The 22,450-nt window shown below is 32.6% G+C and overlaps 1 long non-coding RNA gene across 1 annotated transcript in view; it reads right to left on the reverse strand.

The window, feature by feature from the left end:
* LOC145683343 (uncharacterized) overlaps positions 1 to 22,450 on the reverse strand; it is a 272,667-nt gene that overhangs the window by 43,020 nt on the left and 207,197 nt on the right. Inside the window, exon 2 of the long non-coding RNA XR_014131052.1 lies at positions 15,255 to 15,280. This is a non-coding gene — a long non-coding RNA (uncharacterized LOC145683343). The remainder of the gene's footprint in view (positions 1 to 15,254; positions 15,281 to 22,450) is intronic.

Here is a 22,450-nt window from a genome sequence, read left to right on the forward strand (position 1 = left end):
CTATAATAAATGAGTAAAAAAACTATTAATTGGGATGTAAGAGAGATGATAAAAGAAACAACAGAAAAGGAAAGAAATAGAGAAACCTTCCTGTTATTTATCTTCTTATTACAGCCAGATCGGTTAAACAATAATTACTTCTACATATGTTCTAAAAGCATGAATCAACCAAAGTAAGAACAAATAAAAGAATGATTTGAAAAAGTGGAACTAAAATTCAAGAAGGAAATAGCAACGTTCTTAAGCAGCAACGACTGTATTGTACCTATTGATAAATGTGAAAAATACTCTGTCGCTGTGCTTGAAGATTACATTTTGAGAACCAAGATACTGTTAGAAATTACTTTACGAGAAGTAGATATAGAAATGTAGACTGTTTCTATCTTGTACAGACATTTAAAAGTATCTAAACAGCTTATAAGAGATAACCTCAACTTCTTATGCGTATTTAGACAAGATGATACTTACCTCAAACATACGAATCACGAGTTTGTAGAAGGAAATATGCCTTATGATAAATTTAAAGAGATATGTTCAAAATGTTGGCAAGAACATTATGGTATTATAGTAATTGAAATGACAAGGAAGATAAACAATGATAAGTATAGGAACAGGATAAAACACTTTATAAACGTTTGATGCTTTTTCACGTTTTACGTTTTTAACGGTTTTGGTTTTTTGACATTTATTAGCGTTGTTCATGTTTTTTGAGGTTTGGTCGTTTTCTATATAATAAATGGATGAGAAAGAAATTAATTTAGATTATTGAGTTAAAGGAGTTCTTGATAAAGGGCTTAAAATCTTGGAAGAAAGAAAGAGCAGGTATATGCCATAAATATAAGAAACAAGAACAACCTGTAATTGATACTATCCAAAATTTAGGAATTGCGATCAAAGAAGTAGCAGAACAAAATAAAAATCTAATAACTGAACTTTTTCCAGCTATACATAAGACGATTTCAATAGATCCTAGTCTACTACAAACACCTAAAAAGATAATTTATGATAGTCCTCCAAGTAATAGTGATACACCTATAACAGGAGAAATAAAACAAATGAGAAAACAAATTAAAGAGAGAGTCGAAGGAGTAGAGGCTTTAACAACAGCACAATCATTTGGCAAGATTGCAACGAAATATTATAGTAAAAGAAATCATAGTGTATTTGGAATAAGAGCTGTTGAAGAAGGTGGAAGAATAATAAATATGATAGGAAATTCTGAAGTTAAAGTGAGTGGTGATGATTTGATAGTTAATAGTAAAACTTATAAAGGAAAGAAGGCGTATGGGAAAAGTTAAATATGAATACTAATAAAACCATTGAAGATTATGATGATGACGATTTTGAACAGTACAAGGAAATAATAATACAATCAGATGCTGCATTCCAAAAATATAATCGATTATATTTTTGCATTTAATAGAGCATCTAATAAAAAAGTAGCATCTAATACAGCATCTATAGCATTAATATTATCAAGTTTATTTGGGATGATTATATTAAGAGATATTTACCTCCAACACCAACAAGAAAGAAAACACCAAAATCTGGGGAAGGAATATAACGAATTACCTAAAGAATATATATGGATGGATGATGTGAGAAAGTTAATTGATCGGTTAATTAATACAGATGGAGAAGAAAAGGCTGATAATAACTTATAATGAGAAAGTAGGTATAGTGAGTATGATTAATAAGAAGCTTTCGCAATTTATTCCTAATGATCCGCAAGGTATAGGTTATTTGTTTAAGATCTTATATACGCTGCCACCACGATTATGGAATAATGGGAAATTTGGAAAAGAATTAGTAAATGATTTGATTAATAAATTGCCGGTTTAGCAACATAATACAGGATTTTCATACTGTGGTCCCGGAAATAAGCTTCAAGAATAACTAGAAAGAGGTAATGTAGGTATTAACCCATTAGATGATGCTCGTAAAGAACACGATATATATTACAGAGACAATAAAAATACAGTCAAAACAGATTGCTGATAAGGAACTAGCAATTAAAGCATGGAATAGAGCATTTAGTAGTGATGTATCAATTGGTAAACGATTAGCTGCTTTTGGAGTTGGTACTGCTATGAATGCAAAGGTTAAGTTAGGATGGGGATTATGAGTTTTTAAATGTTATTATGTATAATTATTTTATGATTGCATTCCATAAAAGCGTTGTTTCACGATTTTCCTTATAATAAATGCATTATATTGAGAGTTATGAGCTACAGAATTTTAAACCTAACACAAGAACATTTAATAATTGGAATGAAGCTAACAAATATATTGAGTTTGATTTCGATATGGGGGTCGGGTTTATAAATCCATATAAAGTAGATTGTCATATGACTTTTGAAGTTGTTGGTGCATCAACTAGAGGAACATTTGGTGCAAATGAAACTATAAAGCTTTTAGATAACTTCTTACCATTCTTCTTTTCTCAAATTGAGGTTAGAAAGCATGGAGTTGTTATAGATAAGATTGAACTACCTGGAACAACAGCTATTGGAACATTAAAGATTTTCAAAGCAGAAATTGGATATCTAAAGCAAGCAGGATTTCAAACAAATGATAAACTTGGTCTACGAAAGGACTTTAGCGTTTTGTACACATAAAGATTAATTCTAGGATTTTTAAGTGATTATAAAAAGGTTATGTGGAAAGGTGAATTGAGAATAACATTTACAAAAACTAATAACAATGACGACGTCTTGTACAAATGGACTGAATCAGGAGCAGTTGCAACAGCTCCTCATGATGGAAAAATAACAATAAATAGTATGGAGATAAGAATGCCTATTATTGAATACGAATCTAATTACGAAAAGAAGTTAAAGTTGAATATTCTTAAAGAACCTAAAATCATGTTTTCATTCCATACTTATCAGTGTGTTCAGAAGATTGTCGTAGGTTCTTTCTTGGAGTTTCATGTTACTACTCAATTTAATTCTAGACAATTTGATATGCCTGATTTCGTAGTTGTAATGTTCCAAACTGATAGAAGTGGCAATCAAACAGCAGATGCAAGTAAGTTCGAACATTGTAAGGTAAAGAATATTTATCTTAAGAATGGAAGGAATGAGGTATTTCCAAAAGAATCAAGAAACTTAGATGTTGCTAACAGGGATTATTTTAAAATGTACGAAGATTATACTTCATTTAAGAAAATAACATGTGGTAATACCGAAATGTACTATGATCCTAAAGAGATTATAGATAACAGAACAATGTATGTGATTAATTGTAGTAAGAGGAAGAATGTTTCGGTAAATGAGAGAACAAACATAAAGGTTGTAGTAGACCTTGCAGAAACTGTAGCTAATCATACTATATGTTATGCGATTTTAATTGGACAAAAGAACTTTACATATGACCCTAAGAATGAGAAAGTCGTAGAAGAGTTTTAGATAGTTAAATGTATTTTGTAATGTTTATGGAAGATTTCCAAAAACGTTATTGTGAAATTAACAAAAAAGATTTAAAAAGTTTTTGTTAAAGATAAAAATTGAAGAGTGATCATTGATTTTCTATATAATAAATACGATGGCGAGTCATATTGAGCTTTCAAATAAACTTGGAAGTCTTGAGCAAAAGATGTTATTGGATTAAGATTTATAAAACACTTAACAGATAAAATGATTGATGAGATCATTACAGATGGATTAAAAATCAAATACACTTGTCTAAAAGATAATTGTCCAAATTTTCATAAAACGAATATTTTCCTTATAACAAATAAGCTATGGCTATTTATTTGAATAAGAAAAATGACGGTAAAGCATTGAGTTTCCTTCGCATAGATGAGTTAGAAAAAGGTAAACCATACTAGATAACATTATGGAAATTGATTTAAGCACAACGTTATGGTCAAAGTGTTTTAGTGCATTTAGATGAGAAATATAAGACATTATTACCACAAGGATATAATGATGATACTGAGCAAGTGTTGAAAGACATGAAAAAGTGTGAGCTGTTTGTTAAGTATGAAGGTTTAAAAGATTTGGATAATGTTATAAAATGCATCCGTTTTATTTTAGAAATGAATCCAAAAAACAAGCAAACAAGATTTATTTTTTTTCTGAAGTAAAAAATGGAGTGGTTTGTATGGATTCTCAAAAGAAGTTTATTATTACTGATAATTTCAATGTAATCATTAAGAATGTTCAAGAAAGCACAGAAGTCGTCTTTGAAATTAATGGTTGTTTACTTTGCATCAAATATGACCAATGGATTGAGTTTAAGAAGTTGTTGTTTCCCATGGAGAACGAGGTTATCAGAAGGTTCCATCAGCAGTATCCAAACTTGTAATTTTAAGTATGTTTTAAATCATAGTTAATTGATTTTTAGAGTTTTATGGTTATAAAGCTATAAAACTAAGACCTTTAGACATACAGAACGCAATGTCATTTGCATTTTAAAGATACATGTATAAATAAGGGAGTTATTTGAGTTTTTGTAATAATATCCTTAGAGTTATGCAACCTACAAGACATCCAAAAATAGTAAATTTATTTATCTATCGACTGTCGTTTGAATTTTGAAAATTGGTTAATAAACAACGGGAAAATAAATGCAAAAAACAAAAATTTTTACGGGTTTGTCTTTGAGTTTTCGAGAAAATGTTATTCTCTAAAAAAGCCTTAGACTTTTATGTGGATTATGATAGTATTTTTTATTTTTCAAATATCTGAATTTTTATTTTTTGCAGTGTTGGACTCATAATTTTTTTCTGAAATTTTCCTACTTTTTTATTTGATGGGTTAGCATATTGTAAATGTGGATGGGGTAAAGCTATCCTCTTAAAATATTTGGGTAAACACTATAATATTTGATAAGGGGGTTGGCAACACTGATATTTTTTTCTTTTGGAACTTTGATGCTTAAGCTAAATTTACCAGCTAGGTGAACATATTCAAGCAGTTACTCACGTACTCAATAGATGGTGTTGCATATCATTTAGTTTATCACTTTGCTAATAGATGGCGTTGCTTGTAGAATTATTTCTTCATATATAAGGACGGAATTGCACTTGATTTTTTTAGTATGTGTTAGGCGTGAGTGCTCGGTGTTGTTCTGGCCAACTGTGAGCAGTTATCGGCGTGGTCGACGTTGCAGGTTTGAATCATCTCCAAGCCGGAAGAACGAATTTCACTCTCTCCTCTACAAGCCAAACTGATCAGAGGGAGTTGACGTGAATGGAGATAGCGTCAGTCGGGAAAGGAAAACTTAGGCACAACACAAGCAGCACTAGAAGCAACAGAAAGAGAAACAGAGGGAAAGGAGCCTGAGAGGCAGCCGAATGCAAAACCAAACAAACAAATAAAAGAAATGCGTAAGTCCTCTCAGATCCACCTGTACGCAGGCTTTGCTGTTTCTTACTTTGAAAATTTATTTATGTTACATTTTTTTAGATGTAAGCTTTTATGATTTTAAATGTCATAAAAGCCTATGCAACATACTAAACTTTGTGTTCTTATAATTCAGCAATTTCTGAACCGATATGCACCAAACAGAAGCTATTTTTTCAATCAAAGACAGCACGATAAGCTATAAGTATTAGATGTAAATTTTTATAATTCTAAATATCATAAAAGTCTGCCCAAAGGCAATACTCAATCTCACTTTGCGCTATCCTTCTCTGTTAAATAATATTTGCTAAAACTACTGGGAGGGGGAAAGTGCGCTAGAAGTAACCAACCTATACTACTGCTTTGTGCGTTACAAAAGCATCTAAACCTCTGCTATAGCTTAATAGACCATATACTAAAAGGAATGAATGAAGAAGCTTAAGTATTCGGTATATTTTACGATCTGAGTAAGGCATTTGATGTAATAAAATATGACATTCTACTGAAAAAACTAAAACATTCCAGCATACGTAAAAACTCTCTCAAATCATTCGAATCTTATCTAGAAAACGGGAAGCAATAAGTCGACATTATAAGAAGTACAGGTGATTCTCAAATGAAATACTAACCGAACTATCGAGAATGAATGTATAGAGTGTCACAATACTCGGTTCTAGGAAAAATCATGTTTTTACTATATATAAACGATCTACCAAGGAATATAGATACCACAATTATACTCTATGCGGATCATAGAGTTATTGTTAAAGGAAAAGATACAAATGCTCTTGTTAACCATAGACCTGACATAACGAAAAAACATCGCTTTTTCTTTTGATAGTAATAGAAGAGTTGAGTTGCTTGTTCACGGCGTGGGAAAGCGTCCTATGTGAAAACCAGACATGCCGTATGTGAGCATAGACGTGTATGGTGTGTAAACATAAGGTAAAACATGTCGTTTCCTCTTCTTATTCGTCCAGTGAAAATTGGTCGTTGTTACTTGAATAGTTTTAAGTTTTATGACCCGTTCATGCACTTATGTGCCTGTAAAAACAGGACGAAACATGATTTTTCCTTTTCTTTTTCTCGTGAAAATTGGTCGTTGCTAGATATATTATGACTATTTGCTTAAGCGCAGTGAGTGTGGGTTTGTGTGTGTGTGTGTGTGTGTGGTGTGTGTAAGGTCGTGTGCGTTTCATGCAGTTTGCGTAAAGTAATAGCATCACGCATGAAAAGTAAGGAATGAAATGCGATGACGTCGGAAACAGAACATATGTTTGTCCAGATCATTCCATTAGCAGTTGTTGCGAGGGAAGAAACGTCAAAATAACGATGGCAACGTCTAGAAATCTGTTAGATAAGCTTAATATGTAATCATTTGAAACCTTTACAGAAATACGAGATTTAGATATTGGCGTTCATTTCGTGCTGTAAAGTGTGAAATACATGTAGCAGGTTGGCATTCTTGCAATTGAAGGAGGCGAAAAGTGATTTTACCAGAACACTGTACTGAACATTTTGAAGCACATTTCATGTATTATTAACTTATTTACGAAGTGGATTTATATTTTTAACATATAAGCGAATGAAGATTAATTTATATTTCCGTAATATGAACGATCTTGAATTTCTGGAATTGGTATCTTCATTGTAAGTGTATGAGACATGTACAAACAAGATGAAACATGAATTTTCCTCTTCTCCCTCACAGCCCTTCATGCATTCACAGACATCTGTATGCATAGTGCCAGTAATGTGTGTTGATCAGCTACTTGAGAAACATCTTTTTTGTGCTTGTGCATGAACTATAATTAATGAAAACCAAATTAATTTGTATTCGACATGATAGTGATACATTTGAGCCTGTGATTCGTGTTGGTGACTACCTGTGTTTGGAGTGAAGTAAAATTCGACAAAGTGGGAGAAACTTGTACATTTGACCCTGCTCGTTACCGACTATTTAAATTCTCAAGTGGAAATTCCATTTATACAATCTCTTGGACGGAAAAACGAACTGGGAGAGGGAAAACTAATATGTGAAGAATTAGTGATGTTAGAGAAGAAACAAACCCTTCATGCTCATCCAAACACTGTGTACTTAAATTCAAGTGATTGCCTCTATTTTTAGAAATACTACCGTGTATTGAAAATGCTGTGAAAAACAGTACAGCTTGTAGTGTTGCACTAAGTGAGTATCGTAATATGTGTACAGATATTATTCGCAATCATATACAATCACGATGTACCATATGTATAGACCTTGAGGGAATACATACATGTGTGGATGAACAGAATATTAAAAATGGAATGAATATCAGTTTTCCAGGTTTATCTCTTGATAAGAACAGTGATATTGACATAATGATTTTTGATATATATATATATATATATATATATATATATATATATATATATATATATATTACATAGTTGATCATAAAACATATTTATTAAGAAGCAGGAAACAATAAATCAAACGTGTTTTCCAAAACAGAAACAAGGGAAAAAATTTTGTTTGCGATGATAATATTTTCACAAAAGGAAAAGATTGTAGCCATAGTTCACCTTTTTTAAAAAATCATTTCTAAACACAGTTCCTTCGTATTCACTGGGTAAATTATTTTAGAAAGCAACTTTTTAGACACACATACTAAATAACACTTTTCAAATGTGCATTTATTTTTTCATATTAATGATAATAAATAAACATCAACTCTCATATTTATTTATTTATTTTATTTGACAATCCCCAGATATAGGTTAGAGACCATTTCACACTGGATGTCTATCAACAACTACAATAACAATGGAAATGATTTAGGAATAAATCGGCCATGGTCTGTTTAGTAGGTACCATCCCGGCATTAGCCTAGTAGAACGGAAGAAAACCTTGGAAAACCAGAGTCAGGATGTACTTCATTGGGAAACGCACCCACGATCTTCCGAATGGGAAGCCAATGCTCTGCTACTGAGCCACTTCCCGCACATTGACAATGATGAGGGTGAGAACGTAGTTAAAAATGATGCTGCCTATACATCCGATCACGATCTTTTAGACTTTGAAATGAAAAAAATGTAAGACATAACATAAAATTAATTTTATCTACATTCGTGAACAAAAAAATATACAAAATAAAGAAGTGATAACACACACACACACACACACACACACATATATATATATATATATATATATATATATATATATATATATATATATATAATAAGTTTTAAAAAAGTAAAAGAAGAAATGGTTATATTAGTAATAATAAATATTTTTCGGTCAGGATGAGAAGGTATGATAAAACTCGTTTAAGGACATTCCTTTAGATTTAAAGCCTACAAATAGGTGTGAATAATGTACACATAGGGCAACTTCATACTTTGAATTTGTTTATTATTGAATTTATAATAAAGAGAATTTCTACGTAGATATTCAATGTGTTGGATACATATGAAGGAAATCGAAGTGTATCGAATTTGGTATATCCATCAGTTTTAATATACACGGATACCCAATGTGTACTGAGTTTAATGGATAGATCTGTATTTATGATAATAACTGCATGTACCAGAACTTGTGCTAGTAATTCATTGGAGGCAAATACGCCAACGTTATGATTTGAAGTAAAGTATTTTTGTGAATTGCATGCAATAATTCTAGTTCAGAAGACATCATAAATGAAGGTGCATATATGTATATATATTTTGCGGTATTTAAATAATAACGTATCTTTTAAATGCCATACTGATATCCCTTCTCTTGCTCCAATTCTAAGGGAGACTGGATGACTCTATGTGTGATGTATGAGACAGGTGCGGGTAGAGGGTCCTTAATATTAACATCCAGACGAAGAAGTCAATTTCGTATGAGATTCCAGTGCAGCACAGTGCTGGGTTTTTAATCTTGCGTTGTCGAAAAAAAAAGACAGTGTATCCTCGAGGAAAGTAAAGGCGAGGAATGTAGCTACTATGGTTGGAAAAGTGAATATCTGATCCGCAAAATAAGGTGTGATATGTAGAACATATAAGTTGCTTTCAAAATTTGGTTGTAAATATTTTGAAGGTACAGGTATCCAATCAATGTATAACGGAAAGAAATTGATGCAAAATGTTTGAAATGTAATGGATTTGATTTTATCGTTCCTGTATAGGCATCATTTGCAGTAAACACGGCACTCACTCGGGATGGTATACTGCGTTAAATAAATTATCAGGTGTTTTCGATTGAAGATTCTTTGAAATGAAGAATTACTTCATTTTCAATCTTATGAAAGGATATTTGCCGGTTATGGATTCAAAGCGGTGTGGATTTGTTTGTGCTGGTTTTATTGTAGGACCAACATCAATCGTTTTAAAATGTGAAGCAGCGTCTAAAATATTCACTTCAGTCTCAAAGACGAATCAGTAACTATGAGACAAAAGTTTGGCTTTGCAGGAATTAACTTCATGCGTAATTCTGCTCCAAGTACTAAAAATTTATTCTGATTAAAAATATCACAATGAAGATATCCAAGCATATCGAATTTCGCGCTGTTTTTTAATTCATACTGCTGTTGAAATCCTTTATTATCATTATATGTTGCATACGTATGTACAACAGTATCTTGAAACTATAATGTACATTGAATATGAGTATTTTTAGAAGAATCATCATAACTTAAAACTTTTTCGATGTATGATCAATCTCGACGATTATGAGATTCGAATGAAATCAGTTTGTTATTTAAATACACTTCCACTTCACTGAAAATTGAATTTAAAAATTCATTAGTAGGAGGCACAGCTTTACCAGTTTTCCAAACACTGTTCCATCAGGCTTGACAATTTGAGCGTCAATGTAAATGAGACTATGAGTAGCTCTACTCATTCATCACTTGTTCCTGGGATGACAAATTCTATAGGTCCATTATCAGCAAGTGAACTGATTGGTTTACATGGAACAACATAATCCTCTGATAAACTGGCTTGCGTTGTTTTTGTAGAAAAAAATATCTAGTTCAATGTTTGCACACTCGCAGATTGATGATATGAGAAACCCATGATGAAGATTTAAGATATCGTCTCATAATTTCCTCCTTATATAAGACTCATTTTTCTTAGCTTTGTGTGAACATTCCCTCTTTTTACTCTTGCACTTCTTCCACTTGATGATGTGTAATGATGAAGGGTTAAAGATGGAATGCTGTGCAATTATTTTTTCCGTCGTTGATACACTGATTAAAACATTGATTTCATTTTATTTTTAGTTTTTTATTGTAAGATAGTTATCGCTTCACACATTTGATGATAGCAAGATTCGTTAATGGTTGTTTATCAATTATGACATCATTAATAATGTTTGTTCCAGACTTTAATAATTTTAGCTCCTTGTTTCACTAATGGCATGACAGAACGAAATAATCCTCCAATGAAACTTGCAGAACCATGTACAACGCGATGAAATGATCCAGCATAAACATTTCCAGTTCCAGAAAGAGCTCGTTGTTCACAATTTTGTAAATATGGATTATTCATAATTGATTTTGTCGCACTGATAAAAATGTAGTTTAACGCATAGAGTTCCGAAAATAAATGCTAGTGGAGAGTCTATACTATCTCTTATAGGAGGTGTGCTCCAAATGCATCTTTTCAATAGGAACATAATATGGATGATTAAACACTTCTATAGCACTACTTCGAAATGCATGATTCACAGGTTTCAAATTTGTGATATTTAATAATTGTGCTACTGTATCTTCAAAATGTACAGATTGAATTATATCAAAATATACATACATTGTAGATGGAAGCCCTAATATAAATTTCGAACCCTTTGGCCTTGTTTTATATCCCCAAATAAACGTTTGGATCACAGGTTGGTATAAAACAGGTATTACTGTTACAGGTATTACTAATATCTGCATTCTTTTCTTCCTTGTTGTAAGCTTGTATTATCTGCGAAAACATAAGATTTAGAAAATCTTCCTAGGTTCCTCTTTTTTCAACGTCTTCTTTTTCTTGGACTTCCTTTCTTCTTCTTCTTCTAGCCATTTCTTACTTTTTTCAATACAAGCGGATGCTTCCATTTCTTCTTCGTATGTTATCATTCTATTACCTGCATTTTCTAATATTTGTAATAGTCTTTTAGATTTTCCTTCTTCTCCAACATATATTACAACTTCTTCTTCTGCTGCTATTTTAATTTCATTAAATGCATCTCTTTCTTCTTCTTCTTCTTCAATGTTCGTCATTTCATCTTCTTCTGCTGTTTCAATTTCATTAGCTGCATCTTTTTCTTTTTCTTTCTGCTTCTTCTTGAGCAATGACATCTGTTAGTAGTCTTACTTCTTCCCTTATATGTTCCTTTCTACTTTCTTTCGTCATCATAATCTTCTGGTTCTACCCCGATAACATACACTACTTCCATCAGAGGAACTTGCGTCTCTTTATTTCGTGCGTACTCAACTTCTTTTTCTTCTACGTTGTTTTTAATAGTTCTTGCAAACTCTTCTCTTTGTTTTCATTTTATTCTCCCCTATATGTATATATAAATATTTTAGAAATGATATTTTCCTACACACACACACACACACACACACATACATACATATATAATGATATGAAGTATTTAAAAAGGATTAACAATATCGATAAACATAAGGACTGGAGTAAACACTCGTCTTTGTTTATTTCTATTCAAGCTGAAATTAAAAATAAATTCGTCGCCTTTCTTATAAATACATTCCAAATAGTTATACAACAGTATATATACACATAGATTTCCATATAGTTATAAGGAAAACGTAAGACGCACTTTATAATCTATAGAAAATGGTAGTCGTACCTTTTGAATATAACATGTGTAATAAAATGACTTTTGTTGTTAGCATGTGTAATAAGCACGACACAGACTCAAGTGTATGTTCACAGTTTGCTTCAAGTGTGTTTTCTTATGGACATTCTGTGCCTACATTTTTTTACTGATTCTATCGGAGTTTCACCATTAATCTCAGCGACCATGAAACTATATATTTGACACTAATATGACCGTTTTACATATCCCGATATCCCTATTCCTTACCATAATCGAATGACATGAATGTACGTGGAGTTTCAGCATTGATTTCAGCAACCGTGAATTCAACAGTAATATTGTCTCCTTTAACTATTGTTTCTTTTAGTGAAAGTAGATAACCATAGGGCGTTACATCAGAGTAAACTTAGTTGAAAGAGACAAAACTAAGGACATCATGAAATATATGTAAGCACTCTGGTCTATCACTGAGCCACCGTGCCAATCGAGTAAGAAATAAACATAATCTACATCTGTTCCTTGCTTCCTTCTCTAAAACGTATGCTTATCTTTGGTGATTAGGGTTCCTTGTTCGTAGCGTAAACTATTCAGTGTATATAGCAGTTGTTATTTAATGTATTCCGAGTCGAGATAAGAGGAACCGAACTAAGGACACCATGCAATATACGCTATGTAAGCACTCTGGTCTATCACTGAGGCACCATGCCAATCGAATAAGAAATAAACTCAATCTACATCTGTTCCCTGCTTCCTTCTCTAAAACGAAACGAAATGATGCTATTGCCTTTACCCTGAAAGCCATTACTGTGTGTCACCTTAGCGTAAAGATTTCATATCTCCCTTACGGGGCAAGGTGCTTTAATAATAAAGTGTGCTATGTCTGGTGCTTAGGGTCAATCGTTCGATCTCCAAGCTAGTCCATTCATGGTTGCAAAATTCGAATACGTGTGTTTTCTAGGGGTTTGTTAACTAAACCCGTGAAACTAATGCCCATCATTTTCAATCATATGTCTTGATACTTCTTCTTCCCGGAGGACCCTCCACTCCCGCCCTCATAGCGATGGTGATTCATCTTTGATCACAGCGATTTGAAAACTATGAATTTGAAACTAATTTCTACCCTTTTCAATTATTTTTGCATTTCTCCTAATCACCCCCTTTCCCTTTCCCCTTAAAGCCGTCATTTTATGCGTTTCCTTAGCGTAAATTATATATTTGTGGGAGGCTAAACTCAAAGGTCTCAATGCGAGTAAATTTCAACCCCAATAGATGATGAAATGATGTGATCGAAGTTTCATCACTGAACACAGTAATTTACTTAAGCAGTTCAAACAAGACGAACGGTAAGGAACAGATATCAGAGGAAAGCGGTTTCTCCTTCTTTCAAAAAAATCTCGTAAAAATAATGCAAACATAATGCAAAGGTTTCATATAAATGCTTAACAACACAAAAATCAACATACACACAAAAATGAAGAGAGACATAAAATAAGGGATGAGATTGGGGTAGCAAAGTGGTGGATCTCCCATGTAACGTAAAGACATGGTACCGTAGTTGTAAACTCGATAATAATAATAATAATAATAATAATAATAATAATAATAATAATAATAATAATAATAATAATAATAATAGTTATTATTATTAACTCTTCTCTCAAGCATTGTTTCTATATTGTACTAAAACAGAATAAGAAACAGAGCAAGGCTATGCGAAAAATATGTAAAAAAAATACACTCACGTAACAGTAAAACGCCATCAAGTAAACTATCAACTTGACACGTCTGCAGCTTAAAAGTGAAACTGCAAAACACACAAGTATTACTTTTTTTTAATGAAGGCGTGGAGAATAATTACAAGTTCATCTCCGGGAGACTATATGAGAGATGACCAACGCCCAAAGAGTCGGAAGAAGTGCAAGTCTCACAGTTATTGTGTTGAAAAGGTTACCTGTTTGTGTGTGCTTTTTAGATATTACCACATAGCCTTGCTCAGTGTGTTATATGTGTATTATTATTATTATTATTATTATTATTATTATTATTATTATTATTATTATAAAACCCCGTTTACTTTTCAACATTTCTGACCTTTCGTAAGAGCGTATGTTCATATAGAGGTCGTGTGTGTACTTTTTGGCAATGAGCGGTTCAAAGGCCAAAACGGATGGAAATTTCCCAGAGAGAGAAAAATCCCTCTTAACATAAATTCTAGGCCAAACTTCGAAGCGCTTGCTGTTGACAGGTGTTCTTTTGTTTACTTTTTGTCTGAAACACAAGTTCTCGCTGCTAAGAAACTATAGTATATAATATTATAAATTTGCATGGGCGTCTCTGGCAAGTTAAAACTGGGTGACATGCACGACTACAATGCTAATAGACCCCAACTGAATTGACGTCAAAATTATGAGTAAATAATGCTTTATTTGAATTATTAGCTAACTGGATCCTCACATTTACTAATACAATCGATAGATTAAACATGAAGTATTTCCGTCAGTATTTTGCTCATTTTTCCGGATGGATACTAAAGTCGAGTTACAATGAATATATTTTATATTGACTTATAAAAGTTATAATGGAGGAGAGAATTGCATTTATATAAAGTTTCTGAAAGGGAGAACTTTCAAGTCGGAATAGATCAAACATAAGTAGGAGAGGGATACTAATCTCATTGAAAATAAAGTTGAACATCCAACAGCCTATGCTTTCTGTACGTACGACGTATTTTTTAGAAACGAAGACTTGACATTTAGTTCTTTGCACTTACGCTTAGTGCAGTAGTGATGAAATCACTTAACTCACCCGTTCGTCAAAATTTTCTTCCTATACTGCTACAGATTTATGTTTACATACAATATGTTTTAGGTAGCTCCTTTACTTTGACATAGGGATTATACTCATAATACTATCCATTAATTTTTTATTTCTCTCCCTTCCTTGTCTCTATTGTACTTCTATCATACCTCCTACATGCCTTTCTTAATTAGTTTATTCTCAAACAATGTTTTAATATTTTCTTAAACAAAGTATTACTCTTTAAAAATCATTGGACGTACTGATCTGAAATACATTCTAATAAAACCACTATGTAGCGTAGGTCATACCTTCCATTCCAGGCTACCAATGCAAACTGAAAAAAACGAAAGAAAGAAAAAAGAAAAGGAATGAAAAATAAAGAAAAAAAGAAGTGAATGAGTGTTATTTTACTGCTAAATATCTAACATTAACACCCTATATTAAAAGTTCTAACTCTATCGTAATGAAACGTTAAAAATATTCAAAAAGAAAATTGGATGTTCTTTATAGATACAGGACTGGATTGTCACATCTAGTGGCTCGCGGCTAGCAAAAGTATGCGGGCCCTGCTGACTTTACCTAATATATTTCTGTGAAAGTACAGTAGGAAAGTTAAGGGAATATGTTTCATATCATTGGTCATATTTCATTTTATGATAATGATCGTATTTTCACGAATCATTCATAAATAACGGTGTGATGCTTGTCCAGCTGGAGGCCCGGGGCAATAGTCCCCTGATCCTCCGTTAAACCGGCTCTGCTATCAAAGGTTGCATGTTTCAAATTCCAAATTTGAATAAAATCCATTCAATTATAGGATTTAAGAAAATTTTGTGTTAAATACATAGAAATAAAATGTTTTGAAATAACCAAAAAGGTGGCCAGCTATTTTCTAGTTATCTTCGAAGATTTGTCTGTTCCGAACAACCAGTGTCGATTTTATTTATTGCGGTTATAACGTTGCAATTCGCACAGTAGGAGCCATTATTTTATGCCAAAAAACTTTACTACTTGGATAGGAGTCGGACCGAGATTTTCCAGATTGAATATTGTACGATAACCACTACGCCACTGATTGCATTACCCAAACCTTGCATAATTCATTGTGTGAAGTTTATTTCTCAGAATGATAACACGAAGAGTACTGCAGATAAATGAAGTGTTTCGAATGTCCTGTTAATTTCCTTGCTCTTTCTCAAGCAATATTCGTAAATCGTTACTATCTTTATACAGGTGATTGCTTCCACATTCTTAAGAATTGTTCGCTAATGTAAGAAGTCGATTCGTCACGATCACTTTGTTAAAAAAAAAACTACTTGGGAGTGAACTAGGTTGGACAACTGCACTGCTCCATAGTTCGTTACGTTACCCATACATTACCATGCAACATAAAACTAAACCCCAAATATTAATAACTTCAGCTTTGAAGAGAACCGGCTTCTTCTTGTAAAGTTATCTACACCAAAACGCAAAATGAGAAGCTTCTATTCGGCGACCTAACGAGAAATTTGTGCGCAGTAATAACTGAAATAGCACACAATACAATAAAAATTACAAAACTAATATATTCTGCAGTGATTTCAACGTGTAAGTTCAAAAGTAAGCAAATGCTACTACTACTACTACTACTACTACTACTACTACTACTACTAATAATAATAATAATAATAATAATAATAATAATAATAATAAACTATACTATTAAGGTGAACTATTATTATTATTATTATTATTATTATTAATAATAATAATAATAATAATAATAATAATAATATTTATTCCGTTTAAAAAGTTATACGTTATTTTTGTTCGTTTCGAAACGTCTTCCAAATTTCTGATTTAGCATAGTTGATATTAATAAATTGACTTGTCCTTAAATCTTTGGCTCACAATTTAATTACTTCACCACGCCAAACTGCAGATATGACAGATTTAATTTTCATACTCTGCATTTGGTTCCAATCAGTAGCCATTACCTGGTGATTACGTATGTCCGGCAAACGTTTCTGGTATCCTCTGATATTCTTGGCCGATACAGATACGACATCAAGAGGCATGACCTATATATAGCAGGAAAAATATCTAAATGCTGTCGTCCGAGCGTACTTGCGCAATATACTCTTAACGAAAATTGTTTTTGAGTGGGACCAATCTGAAACAGGGATTTATTATTTTCTTTTAAATTTCTTTTAAATTTTTAAATTTAAATACTTTTCATTAAAGCAAAATTGCAGTTTCATTATAGTGATCCATAGTAAGAGTAGCAAAAGTATTATTATTATTATTATTGACAATAATAATAATAATAATAATAATAATAATAATAATAATAATAATAATAATAATAATAATAATAATAACAAGAACGGGATGCAAGTCCCGCAAGATTTGGTTGGGTTCTCTCCTGGACTTGTTCAAGTATATCTGTAAAATTTACATGAAAAACTTAAAGCAGCTGGTAGGGTAGCGTACGAAAATAATGCAGGGTAGCGCGCGAACACTGAAACGTTTGGAATCAACGAAAATGCGTCCGGCAGATACATTTTGGTGTAAATAAAATTTCAGGAAGAAGCATTTTCGTTCCGAAGTCGAAGTTGGTAATATTTGGGTTATAGCTTCATGTGGCATGTTAGTGCAAGGGAAACATAGCGGGTTTACAAGCAGTACTGTTATCCCACCTAGGTTGAAACCAAATTCACTCCCAAGTAGCTGTTCTAACAAAGTGATCGTAATGGATCGACTTCTCATTCTAGATGAGCAATCCTTAAGAATGTGGAAGCAAACACCTATGTCATGATAGAAACCGACTCACGAATATTGTTTGAGAAAGGGTAAAGAAATTACCGTGATATTCGAAACACTTCATTGATCTGCAGCACTTTTCGTGATATGGTGCTCACAAAAAAAACACACTATTTGTTAAGCAAAGTTTTGGTAGAATAATCGGTATCGTAGTGTTATCATACAAGACTTCCATGTGGAAATTTGCGAATCATAACGTTACATCCCTGTTGGGAAGATGTTGGATGTTGAGGGCAGAAAGAGTTATGGTTTTGTGCACATGCTCTCATCTAGAAAAAAAGAGGAAGAGTTTAGAAAGTATATACAAATGGTGATTATCTTTTGAAAGAAAGTTGTTATTAAAAGATTAAGTATGTATGCGTTTGAAGTAAACAAATAGCAAACAAAGGTAGCTTGCTTATTAAACATAATTAGCAAATACGATACGAGTGTTATAATTAGGTAAAGAAACGCTTAACAGATTGGCGCAGTCGGTAATATGGATTTACACTCTAGTTTGTGGAAATGGCTTCGTTCACCAATTTTGAACCATTTGAGGTAAACACAGGAAGGATTCAAATCTATATAGAGCGATTCGAGCAAGTTGCACTATCCTCAGCATTACCAAAGGACATAGTAGTGCCAACGTTTCTAGCAGTAATGGGATTACCGGCATATGAAGAATTAAGGAATTTGTGTGCTCCGATGAAGCCATCACAAAAATCATTTGAAGAGTTGAAGAATTTAATGATGGGACACTATGGAAAAAAAACAAATGAAATTGCAGAAATATACAAATTCCACAATATCAAGCAATTGGAATACCAGAATGTAGCTCAGTTTGTACTGGTGTTAAGAAATCAAGCAACCTTCTGCAATTTTGGTTCATGTTTAGAACATTCGCTGCGTGATCAATTTGTCTTTGGCTTAAAAAGGAACGTAGCGAGAAGGCAGATGCTAACAGCTACTTCCTTATCTTTTCAACAAGTGGTAGACATCGCGACAGCAGTGGAGAACACCGAAGAACAAATGGCATTGTTCAGTAGTTCAGGAGCACAGCAACAACAACAGATTTGTAAAATGGAAAAACAGAGCAGGAAGTGGATGGGAAAACAAGAAAACCAGGTAACAAAATGTCTAGTGGTCAAAGTTCACCACGAAGTACGGGTCAACGTTCATCCTTTTCTTCATCATCTAACTCCTCGAATCAGAGGAAGGGAAGGTATATTAAATGTAATATGTGTCAACGATCACACGTAGAAGGTGAGTGTCCAGCTTATGGAAAACGCTATTTTAAGTGTACTGGTTTACATCATTTTGTTCCAGCTTGCGTATTACTATCGTTGGATGTACAAATGAATGATCTCAGCATGAAAAGCTTGGAAGAGGGAAGCGACAAGGAAACAGAACATAAGGCTAAGGTCTCCGATCTAATTCCCGCAGTTTTGGAGTCTGAAAAAGTTTCTGACCTTTATCAAGTGCTACATATGGTGACACTACATTACCAATCTGAAGAAGATGGTTTACCAGATTTAAGGTCAGTAGCAAGCGGCAATGATGCAGATTGGTTAGCTAACTCAGAAGCTGTTATAGACAATCAAAGCGATTTGAACTACGAGTCTAACCAAAGTGAAACTAGTTCCGATGTAATCTCTTAATTAGGTCGCAGTAAGATTAAAAAGCTGAAAAAGAGGAATAACAAATACAAATTATTGACTGACTGGGAAGAGGAGGTTCGGGACGGTACAAAGAACAGTCATAGGAGATATCAAATACGTGACGAAGAGACAGGCAAGAATATTTATAGTAAAAGACCAAAAGCCAGCAAAGGAAGAGACAGTACCGTACAGCAATCACAGTGTATGTTTTCCGGATTCATGGATAGAAATCAGGAGTTCCAGGAAATGTGGAGTAAGATTTCAGAGTTGGAACAGAGATTAAAAAAGTTAGAGTTACTAGAGAAGGAGGAAAGAAAAAAGAAGAAACCAGCATCTGAAAAGAAGCCAGCATTAAAACCTTTTTGTTGCTGTTGTATTAATGTTTTTAATTGATGAAAAACATTTTATTGTCAATTTACGTTTTAGTTGTTACACTAGAAAGGTCAAGCGGTTTGTCAGTTAATTTTTGAGCATTACTTCAGAGAGTGTTCAGGTTTGTCAGTTTGTATTTGGACAATACCCTAGAAAATGTTGGATGTTGAGTGGATATTGTTATTATTAGGGTATTTCAGTGGAACCTAAGTGGCTAACAGGATGCAACACTTAAGTGCAAAGTAGTGTTTAATTCAGCTGAAGATAACAATTACATTACTATATGGTAGAGGTATATAGCTACTAGTAATAAAGAAATTCGACAGGTTACTGATGACTAACTAAGAATAACTTATAGATCAGGATACGGACAATAGTTTTCTTTTTGAAGAGGAGAAGGGAAATCTGTTAAGTGTTTCTTTACCTAATTATAACAGTCGTATCTTATTTGCTAATTATATTTAATAAGCAAGCTACCTTTGTTTGCTATTTGTTTACTTCAAACGCATACATAAATAATCTTTTAATAACAACTTTCTTTCAAAAGATAATCACCATTTCTATATACTTTCTAAACTCTTCCTCTTTTTTCTAGATGAGAGCATGTGCACAAAACCATAACTCTTTCTGCCCTCAACATCCAACATCTTCCCAACAATCCCCAATACATGAAATCGAAAATGGATGTTCCGAACAGATAAATCTTCGAAGATGGCTATAAAATGGTTCCATCTATGGTTGTTCAGTTAATAAACACTGAAGGTTCAACAACAATTGGAATAAATCTATGGTTACAAGCTTGTTTCAAAACAATATTTAATTTCTATTAGTTTGACACAAAGTTTGTTTTCCGTATAATTCAATGTGTTTTACTCACATTTGAAATTTGAAACATGCAAGGTCTGCTTCATCTAGAAACAACATCCAAATTTCCTTTTGAACATTTTTAACTTTTCATTATGTTACAGTTAGGATTTCCAATATATGGAGCTTCTTACAAAAATTTAGCAGGTAAGTTGCACTCATTCATTTTTTCTTTCTTAATTTTCTTTATCTCTCTGCTTTTCAGTTCTCATTAGTAGTCTGGAATTTAACATATGACCTACGCTACCTAGTGGGTTTATTAGAATGTATTTCAGAGCAGTCCATCCAATGAACATTTCCAAATTTCAACCGAACCGTTCAGAAACAAAGCATGTATTAAAGGTTGGACATTATCCTAGACGTATCTCGAAGATATACAGTTCTACTGGAAGATGATCATTTTCTTTGAACGCTAAGTTTCGTACCCAATTTGAATGTTACTTAATGAATATTTCGAGCATCTTTTAAATATTCGTATTATTATTATAATTATTATTATTATTATTATTATTATTATTATTATTATTATTATTATTATTATTATTGCATCTTTCTAGGATCTAGGCCTGTGTTATTTTCAATTCTAGGCCTGTGTGTCGATATTTTGATATTGTGAATATCGATATTGACATACATTAACATTCGATATTGAGAATGTATCGACATTGATATATCAATATCCTAATGTTTCCACATCGATATTAGGAGCCGAGGTAAAAGGACACCTGAAATTTGAGGAGGATGAAGAAATAAAAGTTAATTTGCACAATAATATATATTAACGACAATTTTTTATGACCACAAAATGTAAATAAATCCACTTGCTAATTTGCAATATTCTATAACGTAACTTCTTATCCAAAACGAAAACACATATCAAAAGTAAGTGTTACGAACTTTAACACAGAATTTATGTTAAGAAATTATTTTGTTCCTCTCTCTCTTAGTTTCCGTCCCTATTGGCCTTTCGGACAGATCATTGACAAATTGTAGGCACATGACCACCCTATGCAGACATGCTCTTAGCCAAAATCGGAGAGACATGTTTTAATAATAGTGATAATAACACTTATTATTATTATTATTATTATTATTATTATTATTATTATTATTATTATTTTTATTATTATTATTATTATTATTATTATTATTATTATTATTATTATTATTATTATTATTATTGAGTTTGAAACTAGGGTCTCAACTCTTTATCTTGTATGGGAAGTCCGCAATTCCAGTACGCCACTAGCGTTCCTTATTCTGTTTGTCTGTCTTTCCCTTTATTGTGTATATTTACTTTTGTGCTGCTAGACTTTTATACTAAGCCTTTACATTATGTAATCTATTTTAACGAATTTTTTTAGAAGAAGGAGGGAAACTGCTTTTCTATGGTATTTGTTTCTTACCATTTTTTTTTTTGCTTGAACTGCTTAAGTAAAACAGTTTGTAATTTTTTGTCATCCATTGCCCTCAGGATAAGAAAGCATGAATTCTTTAAACATTTATTTTATTTTCTTCTTTAAAGATCGCCACACTGCTATATTTGTGAAAAAATCGAGGCTAGGTTGACCGCTTTTATAATTCTCAACCAGCAGAACACCCGTGTTTTTGGGTTACCTACTACTGTAGTAAAAGGAGAATTGTAGGTAATAATGCACGTTTAGAGTTGTTCATACATGTGAATCAGCTACTAAACTAGCTGAAGATAGAAACGTTTAAGATGAGAGAAAATAATCCAGTAGAAGAGCGGGTTAAACCTAACGCCGGACACTGACGTTTGAAAATGAAGTTTTGGTAGCGGAAGATTCGTATGTGTAAGTCTCTTGTCC

The sequence above is a fragment of the Thermobia domestica genome, chromosome 4, assembly GCF_964235325.1.
Source record: "Thermobia domestica chromosome 4, izTheDome1.hap1.1, whole genome shotgun sequence".
Classification (NCBI taxonomy): domain Eukaryota; kingdom Metazoa; phylum Arthropoda; class Insecta; order Zygentoma; family Lepismatidae; genus Thermobia; species Thermobia domestica.